General features: G+C 37.1%; 1 pseudogene; it reads left to right on the top strand.

The window, feature by feature from the left end:
- The first annotated feature begins 1,626 nt into the window (after window positions 1-1,626).
- LOC136282802 (ADP-ribosylation factor-binding protein GGA1-like) lies at window positions 1,627-12,241 on the top strand (annotated as a pseudogene).
- The last annotated feature ends 1,515 nt before the right edge of the window (window positions 12,242-13,756 follow it).

Genomic DNA, 13,756 nt, shown 5'->3' with positions numbered 1-13,756 from the left:
CTTGAATTGAGTTTTTAATGAATCAGGATAGAAAGAAAATGTCACTTACACAAGGCATCAAACATGTGTACTACTAAGTGAGTAACAAGGGAATACAGAGCTTTCAATAAGATTTTATGGAGGTGGCTAACCTCTTAGGGACCCTGCCGTAGAACTATTCTTATTGTATCCTATTACTTCCATTCCAAATCAACTAGCTTTAAACAGCGTTTTCGTGTGTTAAAACTCCTATGAGGATTAAATTTTCCGTCTCCTTTATAACAATTGTTCATTGATCATTTTCTTTATGATCAAAATCTTCCATTTGCAGACCTGCAAGACCTGCTCCCGTGAGTTTCACACAAGTAATTTGAGTCAGTACATTCTCCTTTCATGGAGAACCTAATGGAATATACTTTTTACGAGTGTTAATTGATGCTTTATTTTATTTCATTGCAATCAGTGCTCACTCCAGTTAAAATTCCTCAGAATTTTTAACCAGTTTTTTTGCATTGCACATGTCTTAAAAACAAAAACTTGAACTAATGTAGCCTGCATTTAATTTTTTCCCTTGCCTTTTTCAAGCAACTTGATGAACATCATTCGATGATTTGAACAACTAGTAAAACAAGAGGCAAATACTAGTTTTGCATAAAACATTTGCATAGGAGTCGAGCATGGCTTGTTAGTCACCACAAGTAACCAGACTGGTAATGCAGGCCACGGCGGATTAAAATACTCGGTAGAACTTTGGGCTGTTGTGTGTTAAAGGAGGTGCAGATGAATGAATCATTTTCCGAAGAAATTTTTTTTAGTCACACTTGCATTGCGATTTTTGGCATTTTTATATGTTGTTTGGGATTAATGTATACATGGTCAGTACTGTAAGCTCTTAAGAAAACAAAGATTGACGAACCCCTGCATGCACCTACCAAACTCTTCCTCCATGGTATCCATGGAATAGAAGATATTTTCACATAACCCCATACTACTGCACTATGCATAGTACAGTTCTTGGATAAACAAAATAAATTGAAGGAGAAAACAAGAGATTTACAGTGTACCTTAATACTAGGGATTTACTTCACAAGAGTAAAGGGTTTATATGGAATTCTGTACCCAGAGAGGCCATTTCAATAGAAGCCATGAGTAACTGCTATTACGTGAAACAATACTTGACACTATCTGGTGGGATGACTAAGCTTGCCGCATCCCTCTCCGTTGACCCCGGTTGCTTGACAAGAATACCTCTTTTATCGCGCCACAACTACTGAACAGTCGCTTTAAGGAGCCCTAAAATTATTTTCAACCAACAAAAGTAAGCTTTCGAAAATTATCATAACATTGCAAATGTTTAAAAGCCACACAACACAGAAAGAAAACGTGGTAGAAAAGCAACAGATCTCACGGCACCTTTGTGCAATATGGGGGAATATTCACCACAAAAGTGTCTTATTCGGTGGTTTTGTTGTATCTTCATCTCTTGTTGTGTGATTCTTGAAATACAGGTAGTGATAGGAACAATATTTTTCGCTAAACTTCACGCAAATCGTTTGAAAACCCACCAACTTCGGACGCCATTTTGTCGTAGACTAAGTAACCGCGCACACCACCGAGCAATGCGTGGTGCTCAATTAAGAGGCCGTCATGGCGGAAACTCTGGAGGATTTGATTGGTACTACATAAACGTTTTAAATGCATTTGCTTTTGTGTATTTGTAGAATTGAAATCCAAAATTAACCATTTCACAGATAAAGCCACGTATCCTTCTAAAACTAAGGACGGCGTGGACTACTCGACACCAGTATGCGACAGAATAAATGTGGACCTAGATGGGTAAGTTTATGAGTTATAATTCAATTTTAATTTGTGTTTTACTTGTTAGAACTTAAAACTTATTTTGATTCACAGTCTGAGCTTAAAATTGTCACTGTTTTCTTCGCTAGACCAACAATGGGATCCGTTACATGGCGACAAAGGTCAAAAGCGCGAGGGAAGACGAGGCTCTTTTAGGACTGGACGTGAGTTTATTGCTTTATTTTTTCTGCTTTATGAACCACCCTGACCAGCTCATGAAAGTAGAAAGTTTGGGTTCAAATAAAACGTTTCATATAAACCAGGTGGTAGATGTTTTTGCCCAAAATTATTCGTATTTCACCGAATTGAAGTATATTGCATTTGTAGTTCCTCTTTCTTCTACTGTGTTTGAAAACCTTCCTGTGGAAGATTCCTTCACAATCTTACGCTTTCTTCAGACCATCATATCGTGTGATTTGTATTTAAGAGATTAGCGCTACAATTCTCCTGTTGGGTTGATTTTGCAAAATATATCTAGTGCTTTTCCAGGCAAGTATGAACAGCAAAACCGAGTATGTGGAGAGGACTGGTAAGGGGTGATAGGTGGTGTTTAGGTGGAAAGTAAAGGGGAAGTTAAGATAATTACAAATCTCCTGTGTGTATCAGAACTAATCTTTTTTTTAATATTTATCACCAATCAATCAGTCAATCAATCAAGAAAAGATATATATATCACATGTATGTAAGGTTGAATTTTTAGCATTAATTGTAATGCGCAATTGAAAATTCTTATATTGATAATTGCGCAATATAAGTCTATAAATTATTATTTTATTATTGTTAAGTTGATAAGCAACTGAGCAAGTAATTAACCATTTTACTCCTGAAACTAATGAGCATTTAAGTTCTTGTTACATTAACACCCCTGAATCACGCATTAAGGTCAATGGAATAAAGGAAATGATCACCAAGTAGGGAAGCTCTTGATTGTTAAACAAATCTCCTTATCAGCCCCTTAGTTGTGACATTTATATAGAATAGTATGGCGAATATTAATGTTGATGTCAGGTTATAGAGGGTTAATCAATCATCAAAAGTAAGTATCTAAGCCGCTGCACCCCTCCCCTACAGTGTACTCCCAGCCTAAATTGCTACCAGTCAACTTTGTTGGGTTAGGGGAGGGGTAAGGTACATAGTTGTTCCGATACTGACATTGATCCAAATAATAGCGAAATAAACACTTAAGACAATATTATATGACTTTTAATTATCACTCTAAATTCAAAATACTGGTAGGAGAATACGAAATACTGTTTTTTCTTTCTCTTTCTTTTTCATTCAGCTAATTGACCTGTGTCAAAAACTGTGGTCAGAGATTCCACAGTGAAGTTGGAAATATAGATTCTTGAATGAACTCATTAAATTGATATCTTCAAAGGTATCTATGAAATTTAATGCATATATAATTATTAAATGCTTGGTTTCCTTTTTTAATTTGGTTAGTTTTTGATAGTTGTGTCAGGTGGCATTTGAAGGTACAGTTGTAAGATGCATTCCCTCAGCAGGTCAGCAAAAAGTGTCTTAAAATAAGCAATCACACTTTTGAAAACCAACCAATTACAATATCTAAGCGTATTCAACCAAGCAGAGCAGAACATAATGGGTTACATTGTGATGCATAACCAATCAACATTATCCTCTGAAGAAGACTGGAAGCTTCAAAGACATGTGAGAGCTACTCTCAAATTGTTAAGAGGGTTTGCACACCCTGTCTTCTGGTGACTGGAGACCACTGGACTGACCCAGTCTTGCTGTATACAGGTGTCTCAAGAAAGGTTTTTAGAAAAAAGTGTAAAAGTGCAGGCAACAGACTTCCAATAGGTATTATGGGCAGTTTCAGGGCAGGGGTCCTCAACTTCAGGATTTCAGGGAAATCTGAGCAAACTTCACTGTAAGGACTAGGCGTCACAAGTTTGATGAATTTATATATCTAATTGTTTGACTTATTAAAATTCGTTCATTACTGGATACCCAGATTACCTTTTGAGATTGTTGCATGCAATTTTGTCCTTTTTTTCAACAACCTTTCTCAGAATGGCTGTTTAAGGTGAGCATGCCACTTAGTAGCTTATTTGTGAAAAGTTCCTTTCATGTGGTTAAATACATGTAATAGTCTGTGTATAATACATTTCATTAGATTGGCTTGGAACCACTTCATAGGGAAATTTTGTGACCTAAATCCACAGCTTGGGTACCCTGGGTCACAGAGAACCCAGTGGCAACATTACCTACACATACACTATTTTGGGATCAAGTGTTTTTTTTTTCATTCATCAGTAATAATGGATAGTTGTTGTTAATAATTATTCTTTTATTCAGTACGATGGTGACTGGACAGCTGAACCAGTGAAGAAACGCATTATTCAGTGTATGTATAGCTGGAGTGTAGGTTTACCAAAGGAGACCAAAAATTGCAGAGGCTTACAAGATGCTAAAAACACAAGGTACAGTGACAGAGTACACTTTATTTTAATGAACGTTAACTCTAAGAGGTTATTTCCCCCTTCAGTAGCTGTATTGGGTGGGAAATGACGTCATGGCATGAGAATTCACTTCAGTTAGCCTTTCTTTCATCTTTTTTTTCTGTTAGTCATGTTATGTGATGGGTCCTCGTGTTTTTTCCAGCCAGCTTGTATATGCTCTATATAATCTCAACCATGAATTGAAAATCAATGTTATAGTTTAATCTAAAATTATTTTTCAATTAGGAATTGTTACCACAGACCCACAAGATCCTTATGCTCAAACTGCTGCTGAAGTAAGCAAAAAGCTGATAGAGATGAAAATAAAATGGTCATATGATATTAACATAATTATTGAAACACCTACAATAATGGTAATAGGACTGAGCAGAGTCCAAGTGGAGTCCTACAGGTGATTCTCAAAAGCGAACCACTGTGACTACCTACAGACTTGGACAACATGAAATCTTACCACCAATTAATCAAAACTATGAAAATTTTTGAGAAAAAAACTAGCCACTGAGTAAATGTTTTCATTAAAAAAAGAATAGTCAACTTAGGAAATGTGGGGCAACAACATGTGCATGTGAAGCATACTGTCCAATTACACAGGCATGATGTGCACTCTATCCTGTTAGTGCTTATAGGGCTGGTGATAACCAATCCGTTCGAGAATTTTATCATAGTTTAATTTATAGTGATATCATTGTTATTAGGGTTTTTTAATTATGAATAGGTGACAGGGATTCTTTGAAACTTTACACTATACTCAGCAGAAAAAAAAAAACTTCCTGCTGTAGAGGAATGTACATATAGAATGAAAATGGTTTTAGCTTGTATCATGCCCTTTTGTCCTTTTGTCCCTTTGTCCTTTTGCTCTGTAATATTTATGAATCAATGTAATTAATATTAATGTAAAAAATGGTGTGATAGACATTAAAGAAGTAGTAACTTCTAATGAAATTGAATTTAAATGTGGTTTTCTTTGACAGAATCCTCCTGACAAACCAAAAGATACAATATTCCAGGATGAAGAAAAATCAAAGGTTGACTTTACTACCTGTTGAGTGAAATGTGTGAACATTGAAGTAGAAGATGAATTATGTTATTTGAAGTGTTAGGGGCTACTCCTTTTATCTTATCATTATTTGACCTACATATTTAGTCATATGTCAGCTTTTATTAGTGTTTATCAATTTTGAATTGATCTCTTTCTTTTGCTAGCTGCTGGCTCGTCTTCTGAAGAGTACTCATCCCGAAGATTTACAAGCTGCCAACAGACTGATCAAGACCATGGTTAGACAGGTTGGTGCCTACACGGTGTAAGCTGCACACATGGTGTACATGTAGACATTAACGTGGCAGCATATAGCCTAAATTTATTTTCAAGTGTTGATAATTATATTTCTCAATAGTGAACAAATCAAATACGTCAGAAATATTATCAACACATGAAATTAAATATGGATTTGCAAGTGGACATGTAATTATTTGTTTATTCTGTAGATTTTGATAGCATATTTGAATCAAAGACAGCTTTTGAACACATTTTTAAGAGCACCAAATGAAGGAAAGAAGTTTAGATGTTGGATCAACATGTTTGATGATTTTTTTTTTCCATTCTAGGATGAAATGAAGATGGAGAGGCTGGTGAAAAGAAATACAGAAATGGAAACTTGCTGTAATAATATCAAGCTTCTGACAGAGATGTTGAATCATTATGGTCCTTCTTCTCCAGCCCAGGATAAGGAACTCATGAAGGTACATTGCAGTCTTTTTTTTCTTTTTTCAATTTATGTACCTCATTTGGTAGTGACAAATGTTTTCAAAAGATGCACAATGTGACTTGAAAATTGTGGTAAAACAAGAACCTAAGAATAACTGTATTTAATAAAGGAAAAAAAATAACAGTGGGAAAAAACAGGAAGCCCACTCAGTAGAGGTGGTTTTAAGTGGGGGCCTGGAATTGAAAGAGTAAAAATGTAATAGAAAACTAAAGATACTCTCTAACTGAAAAACTAACCTCCCAAATTTTTTGTTTGACAGTTGTGAGAGATTTACTGATAGATTTTTGTGCAAAATGTTTATAGGAACTGTATGACTCCTGTGATAAAATGAGACCACAATTGTTTAGACTGGCCAGCTCAGCCACAGAAGATGGCGATGAAGGATTAGGTGAGTTAGATTTTAATTAAAGCATGTACCATTTTTAGTGGTAAGTAGTTCAAGGAAACAAAGGGCTAAATTTTGATACAGAAGGACTTACATGTATGCCACCCATTACTAAAAGTGCAAGCCGCTGCTGATGAAGGAACAGAATGATAATTTCTCATTTGCTGGTGAAGCTGCTGGATATTAACTTAAACTGGTTTTAATTCCTTTGAAGACTGGGGTTGTTTAGAGTTGACTAATCAGGGTGTTTCAGAGATAGAAGAATTCTCCAGCTATGATGCAGAACTCACTACTTAAGTTCAGTGGCTTGAGTTATTTTTTGTTCACATATGGAGATTATCCTCTTCCTTCTCTAATATTTTCTTCAGCAACTAAATTTTTTCATGCAAACCTGACTAATATGCATTAACAATGTGCAAACTATTGCAGCTGAAATCCTCAGAGTGAATGATGACTTATCAAGAGTATTAGAGTATTATAAAAGGATATTTGGATTAGCTCCAGCAGCACCCACTACACCAAGTAGTCCTGGGCCACTTTCTACAACCCAGACGGCAAATTCTGAAGTCAGTTCTCCTACTGGTGCTTCTACTCTTATTGATCTGGGCTCTGGAGGCCAACAGGGAACATCAATGGAAACTCCAGCATCCAGTGTTTTGGAAAATGAACTTAAAGCCTTAGGTCAGTCCTATTTGGTTGATTTTGATATCTATTAATTCATTAACCCTCTACACCTTAACATCTGTATTATGAAAGTTCTCTGTACTGTTCTCTATACATTCCCTATGGTACTTAGAAAGAGAATTTTTTTTTTAACAATCAAGAGCTTGTTGAGTTTCTGATCATTTCCTATATTCACCTCAACATCAGTATTATGAAAGTTCTCTGTACTGTTCTCTATACATTCCCTATGGTACTTAGAAGGATAATTTTTTTTTTAACAATCAAGAGCTTGTTGAGTTTGTGATCATTTCCTATATTCACCTCAACATCAGTATTATGAAAGTTCTCTGTACTGTTCTCTATACATTCCCTATGGTACTTAGAAGGATAATTTTTTTTTTTAAACAATCAAGAGCTTGTTGAGTTTCTGATCATTTCCTATATTCACCTCAACATCAGTATTATGAAAGTTCTCTGTACTGTTCTCTATACATTCCCTATGGTACTTAGAGGGAGAATTTTGTTTAACAATCAAGAGCTTGTTGAGTTTGTGGTCATTTCCTATATTCTCATGAACATAATGTTTAATTTAAGGGTGGTACTTTGGGAGAACTTTGATTATTATCACTCTCAAGGGTTAAAGGTTTCATAACTCATTCATGTAAGAAAATGTTTTGGTGTTACATGTTCAATGTCTGTTAGTGTGGTACTGAATAGTGAGCATTGCTTACAAATTTAGTTCTTAGGTAGGTAGTTGTTATTCATAGTTTTGCAAGTAGTTTTGATCACTGACTCCCATGAAAATTATAACCATTATTAATTTTATTTGTCCATTTATTTGTTTACTTTTGTCATGTAGGTCTTCATGATCTAGATGGGCCTCCAGTAAATAGCAATTCTCAGATACCACTTCAGGTACTGATTTTTTCCTTACAATAAACATATTTATTCACAAGACAGTAAATAGTGCACATCTAATTTTAACCTGCAGTGTACATGCACAAACTTCAAACCCCTATTATTCTTCCCAATGTTTTTGATTAATTTTCTTTCATTACATTTTTCAGCAGCAAAGAATTTTTGTATTGTTGTATTATAAGAATTTTATGGGAGACAGTAAGGAGAATTACCATTGAGATCTGGGAATGAAAGGGTTAATTACATGTACAGTTTATGAGCTTGATATTTCTGTCACGCAATGAAATCAAGAGCGAGCAAATAATCTGATTGTTTTGGCATTGATCCATAAGCTATTCAAAACTTAACTACTGACTGTAATTACAGAATAGTGTGTTCTTGTAAGAGAGTTCTAAATATTGCACATTTAACCGTTTAACTCCCATGAGTGACCAAGATAGAATTTCTCCTTACAATATCAATACAATATCAACCAGATAAGTGATGAGAATAAAGAATTGTATCAATTTGGGGATAATTAGTTGATCTAATACTAAATTCTCTGAACTAACATTATAAGGCAGTAAGGAGAATTACAAATTTGATGTAGGAGTTAAGGGGTTAACAGAGGTGGGGTCTACAAACATGTTATGGAAATTCACAAAATGGGTAGAAATTTTTATTCTTTGATGTGGTTTCTCAGCAAGCCCCTCAGCAGCCTGGTGTTGTGGGACCGTGGGGTGCACCAGCCCAGAACTATGGTATTCTGCCACCACCTTCCACTACAGTAGGTGTGGTCAGACCCATGGGTCAGCCTCAGGTGGCTGGCATGATGCCCCCCATTTATATGGGTGCAGGGCAGATGAACCGAATGCCATTCCAAGCCATGTCTCCTGGCACAATGTCCATGGGGCCAAGACCAGGACCACTGAGTATGGGTGTCAGTAGCTTTACCATGCCAACTGCTGGTTCATTACCTCGTGGGAATCTCCCTGCAGCAGGAGGTAGGAAGGCAGAAGAGCAGGCAAGGGCGCCAAGTGCGTTGGACTTACTTGGTCAAGAGTTACTACAGACCCAGAAGCAGCAGCAGAAGCAGAAACAAACTGTCGCTCCTCTGCAAGAGAAACCTGCACCTGAGCAGCAGCAGGCAGCAGCCCCTACAGCTGACAGTCTGTTGTCGTTAGGAATAGAGCCAAGCCCTTCAACCCTCCCTGTCAGTGTTAGTTCATCGTCATCTGCCGCTTTTCCTTCAGTACCTTCTCCACCAAAGCCAACCCCTCCGCCCTCTCTAGACAATGTCTTTGTTCCTTTAGATACCATTACACCAGGTAAGCAACACCAGTGAGGCAAGATCTTAGGATACTTGGCGTTTGTTTCTAATCCGAGAGCACGTGAATTGTTTTAACCCTCTATCAATATCCATCATCAGTAAGCATATTCTCCAGAATTCATTTTACAATCGAAGCTTCTTATGTTGACGATCGTTTCCGTTTTTCTGGTGATGTTAATGAATGATTCAGCAGTATTACTGGAAGAAGAACTTGCATGCTGGTCACTCTCAGAGTTCAGTGCAAGTTGCTTATTTGTTTTTTGTTTTCTATCTTTTTGCTCTAATTTTAACCTGATAAGTCTACGTGGCGTAAGGAATTGTAATTTTCATCGGTTCATTTATTTGGCCACTAAAAGCATTTACTAATAACATTCACGTATTTCTTTTTTTTTTTTTGTTTTCGTATTTTCTTAATCTAGGAAGCCATCCACCACTAACAGTTCTCGATAAAAACAGCATCAAATTAATTTTTCACTTTGCTAAGGTACGTAGAGAATATTCATGCTATATCGATTTTTAATTTCAAGACGAAGAAAGCTGTTGCTTTCAGTTTTGTGTTTGGAGGCAAAGACTTGTGACTAGTTAAGCAAAAGTTTGAGCTCATCTGAATTAAACTAAAGTGATGGCAGTGGCGAAATCTCTCCACTCATTAGATTTGAACATCAGCGGTTCTTAGGCCAACTGTTTTTGTCCTTTAATTCACAGACGAGCGCAGAGTTGACTAGGAAAGACTTACTGGTTGTTGTGATTTCCACTATGAGCTCACTATCATCTGCAGTTAAAAATTTCGTTTTCCAGGCAGCAGTACCAAAGGTAAATCCCTTCTAAGTGTTCTCTCTTTTTTGTCATTTTGGCATACGATGTTTTTTGGTGTAGCCATCCTTTTCTCGCTAAACGCTCGGGTTCGAGAGCTGGTGAGATACTTCATGTTATTTCCTAGGGTCTCGCTCACGCGCGTTAGTGAAGCTGCTTCTCAGTAACACAGCGATTAGACGTAGGGCGTACGCGAGGGGAGCAATTTTGGCCGCCCACGCGCCATTTTCCCGCGCAAATTTCAAAGGAAAACACAAGAAACAACCGCTGTCTGGCATAAAAAAACGCGAAATAAATTTGGAACGTTCATAGAAATCTGTAAACAAAAGTAGGGGAGAGGAAAATTCGAGACTCTGCAAAAACAAAGCTCAATAAAGTATGGGTATCCTATTGAATTACTCTTCTTTACCAAAGAGTTAGACGTTTTTTACACAATAACTTAGTGGCTTGTGTGGTGTTTGTAACTCACATGTGACAACTTGGTTCTGATAGCCTAAAAGCATAACACTAAGTCATTACAACGTTTGCACATGCGCAGGCCTTTTTTTAATTCCTTTTTTTTTTAATCCGCAAGTAAGTATTCAAAATAACTCTTTTCCCTCGCTTCTACGTTTCGGCAGCTTGAACAGTTGAAGCATTCAGCAGTTGCACAAAAATGTTGTTTTTCAGACAATGAAGGTGAAGCTTCAACCTCCATCTGGCAGCGAGTTGCCAGCATATAATCCTATCCTTCCTCCGTCAGCCATTACACAAGTTATGTTGATTGCCAATCCAGCAAAGGTACGTCAACCTAGGTTTTAGACACTGCATAGATTCAAGCTTTTATTTCAATTTTTTTTTAATTGCACATGTTTTCGCTTCACTATTTGTTTAGGCCGTGGGAATTTGTTAATTCTCTGTGGCCGATGCGCAAGACAATATGCTTTTGATATGACGGATGAGCCCTTACACCTTAACATCAGTATACATATTCTCCTTACCCCTCCTTATACGTTTCTTGAGATGCTGACAAGGAGAATTTGTTTATCAATCAACAGCTTCTTAGAGGTCAAACGTTTAACCATGTGGCCGATGCAAAAAGCAGAATATGATGGAAAAATGTTTTGAAAAGTTGATTATTTCAGCTTCGGGGAAAATATCTTTTTTCATTTGTGGTAATAAGTTTATATTAACTGAGCGTAAGGGCCATTCTGGGTAATATTGGCCGAGGTCGTTTAAGAACGACTGAGGACCAGTATTCCCCAGTCAGCTCAAGCAAGCGGGGTCAGTAAGTAGTTTATTATTAGGCACTTACTCCTGGCTTGTTTAGTGTGGAACTTGCGGGCTTTAGCAAACAGAATGACACGGTTTATGATCATTTTAGTGGAAACGGTCCATCTAGCAAAATATGGACCAATTAAGAGCCAATCAGAAGGCTCGGATTTCCCTCAGGACTACCTTGCCACACAATGAATAAACATATTTCATTATTATTTATGCTTTTATTGACAGGAAAAGATCAGATTAAAGTACAAAGTAAGTTATCAAGTTGATGGCACTCCCATGACGGAAACTGGCGAGGTGGACAGCTTCCCTATTGATGTTCAAGGATAAATCGAATGATGATTTCAAGCCTCTGCTTGCGATGAGTATTGATAATAGGACGGGATGGCGTCCAGTTCTGTCTGTAATTATTAGAGTAACTTGCGGGAGTCCGATTTGTCCAAAACGAGTATGATTATAGACAGAATTGGACTAAAAGTAGTCCTATTACCAATGAATCAAAACTATGACAAATCTGAGAAACATACCAGCTATCGGTGACACGTTTTATTCAGAAAAACAGCAGTTAGCTCTGCGAAATGAACGGCAACAGCGCTCGCGTGCATGAAGGGTACTGTCCAATTAAACAGGCATGACGCGTACACTGTTCAAGCACACCGTGCGCTGCCCAATTTGTGTTCAAATCGGGCGGATGGCAGCCAATCACGTTCGAGAATTTTGTTGCAGTTTTGATCTAGACAGTAGTTAAATTCAATGAGGAAGACTTGTTCGTGACTGTTAAAATTTAAACCCAAGCTTCTAAAGTAAAATTATATCACAAACGGTATGTAACACTCTCTTATACGTTTTCAAAAATAAAATAAGTCAGAAAAAGTTACACTAGGCTCAAGGGGAAGGGGGGGATGGTGGGGGGGGGGGGGGTTGGGGAGGTCGTGGTCGTTGACCTCGAAAAAAAGGAAAGGAAAAGAAGGATCGTCATTTATAATCCATGTCAATCTCCTCCGTTCTTAGCCACCCTCTTTTTTCAGTTTCTTATGACTTCTTTGATAGTTGTTTACCTTTACAAAAGATCTCTTTCGGAAGAGTGAATTAGTCTTTGTTATACTTTATATCAAAATCGAAGGTAGTTTTACTACAACTTCAATCATACCACAGATGAGGGAGAATCCTTGAGTACGGACGGTCGTAGAGTATTTATTTCTTCTGAAAAGTCAATCAATGCATGCAAACGATTTCCATACCAAGTTGGCCTGAATTCTGTGGGTGGAATGCAACCGAGTGTTGTTTGTTAGTTCCTATAAAGGCTTTTGGGAAGCTAGAGAATTAACTTGCTAATTGCTTAAAATATTGGAAAACAACTGAGTTGATACTAGTGACTGTTGCCGGCTATCTTTTAAATAATAGAACACAGCTTTAAATGATTGGTTTAAGAAGCCATCTTAAAACTGAACTTAGAGTTACAAAAAAATGGTAATTATTCATATTAAAGTATTTGATTTTAACAAACTTTAAATGAAGACTACAATTCCCTTAAAGACTGATAGCGCACGTGCAAGCCTCGACGTCAGAAATTCGTCAGTGTAAGTCTCGTTTAATGCCCAATTCTTATCAAACTTAGCTCTTCGTGATTTTTTGTTTGCCTATTTTCGATCAACCCTTTACACCCTAAGATCAATATGCATATTCTCCATACTGTTTTCTATACATTTCCTAAGGTGCTGACGTGGAGATTTTGCTTAACAATCTAGAGCTCCTGTGCTTGTTGATCATTTCCGTTATTCTCATGACCTTAATGTTTGATTTAGGGTTGATACTGTAAGGAGAAATTAGATGCTAGTCACTCTCAGAGGCTAAAGGGTTAACAACCTTTGCTAACTAAGCATTCAGTTTCAAAGAAGATCTGCAGGACACAAGGACACTTTCATTTAAAGCGTTGACCAAAAAGGACTTTCTCCTCTCAATATCTCACTACGTTAATGAGTAGATATTGAAAAGAAAAACGAAAGATATTAATCTAGGGGGCGTGTATTTGATTTAGTACCGAATTCTTAGAGCCAAATGTATGAGAAACGTGTACCGGACAACATTTACCCTTTTACACCTAAACATCAGTATGAATATTCTCCCTACTGTTCTCTATACATTTCCTAATGAGCTGGCTAGGAGAATTTGTTTAACAGTTTAGAGGTTCTTCAGTTGATTAACCTTTCCCATATTCTCATGACCTTAATGTTTGATTCCTTGCTGATATTTAATGGAGAAATTAGATGATTTGGGATGAAAGGGTTAAGGATTGCGAGGAAACATGGCAAGATCAAAT

This window comes from Pocillopora verrucosa, chromosome 8, assembly GCF_036669915.1.
Source record: "Pocillopora verrucosa isolate sample1 chromosome 8, ASM3666991v2, whole genome shotgun sequence".
Classification (NCBI taxonomy): Eukaryota; Metazoa; Cnidaria; class Anthozoa; order Scleractinia; family Pocilloporidae; genus Pocillopora; species Pocillopora verrucosa.
The sequence above is the reverse complement of the archived record's forward strand: the minus strand, read 5'-3'. Positions and strand labels throughout refer to the sequence as shown.